Here is a 1604-nt window from a genome sequence, read left to right on the forward strand (position 1 = left end):
AGCGGTCCGAAGACGCGCAATCAACTTCTCTATGTAATTACTACCCCCCTCCCACCCCGCCCCACCCCAACCCCACGGAAATTCCTAGGTCGGGAGCCGGGGCAACGTCGCCTGACCTGAGATGCCACATTGTTTAACAAGTCTCTTCTTTTCTTTACATGTATAACAATTACTCATATCACCTACCATTTAATGAAAAAATAAATATGCATTTAGAATATTCCATGTTAACATACTCGGGGTAGTGGACAGCTTCCGGTATATGCTGAATGTTTTTATTCAGTACGTGATAACACGGCAGACAACACCTTGTGGGTCACGAGATAATGGAAATAGTATAGAAGAAGGACAAAGGATCGCCAAGACTGCAACACCTACCACGGCACTGCGTTACTCAGTGTGCTGGGTAAAGTGCTCGCCTATCTGCTGTGGGCACGGGTTCGAACAGTCTGGTTTCTCGCCCAGTAAGTCAACTGTTTGGAATGAGAAGGGTGACCGCATGGGAGCTTGCTCAGAGAAACTGTAGGGATTGGCGTCTGTGAAAAAATTATTATATACTATTTCACATACTTATGCAATTTACCATAATTATGCATGTGCAAGCACGATTCTTTATATCCGGAAGAAAACAAGTTTGGGTTCATATCATTTTATACAGTGTGTGGTGTGAATGCTTGTGAGGTTGGGACCCCCAGTGAGTGAGTGAAAGGTGAGAAGTGATACGGAGGAAGGATAGAAGCTAACCAGAATTAGTATAGGAGTAGTTGTGTTTAAGCAGCAAGTAAGAAATAGTTAAAAGTGACAGAAGTTGAGTTGCTCGTTCGCACGTCACAGTAGCCCGTAAAGGGTGACAGTATGTTCATAATTCATATGAGGTCTTCACCTCCCTCAAAATCTTTTCTAGACAGTTCATATCCATGAGGTCTTAGAATATTGCGTACAACACTTCCAACCGCCTAACGAATTATAAACAGCAGTGAAAGTACTGTTGCAACCATTTCCTTTTAAATAAGCAAACCCTCGATATATAACTGTATCCCATATCAGGTATCCACTTCATGTTTTATGCATTTGATATGTTAGGGACTTTAGTGACATTCCAATGAACAAATCACTCAGTTTGTACTTATAATTGGAAATTCTAAAAAAAAAAATAATAATAATAATATTTTTCTTACTCCTGTTACCGATCGTTTTACTGCCCTCCTCAAATATTTGCTTTACCACTTCGGTAACTCAACTTCGGTGTGATATTATCCTCGAGGAAAGAAATGCAAGTTATTGCTGACAAAATACTAACACAGTAATAAAATCTACCAATACAGATACAATTTACATATTCATAATTAATAGGAACCTTGAATCTACTTATATAAATCACATGAACAAGAAATTATATATCACGCAAGTTGCTGGCAGCTTTACTAGTGGGTAAATTCATCTATTCAAACAGTACCAATGTTGGCGATAATCTCCATCACCTTATGCAGATTTTTCATTACAATTAATTATTTTACAAATTATATATGTATATAATCACATTTCAAAAATTATGTTGCATTTAGAATATAAAATGGTCAATACTTATATTCTTACAAAAAATT

This window comes from Oratosquilla oratoria, chromosome 23, assembly GCF_046742065.1.
Source record: "Oratosquilla oratoria isolate Oo_2021 chromosome 23, ASM4674206v1, whole genome shotgun sequence".
Taxonomy (NCBI): domain Eukaryota; kingdom Metazoa; phylum Arthropoda; class Malacostraca; order Stomatopoda; family Squillidae; genus Oratosquilla; species Oratosquilla oratoria.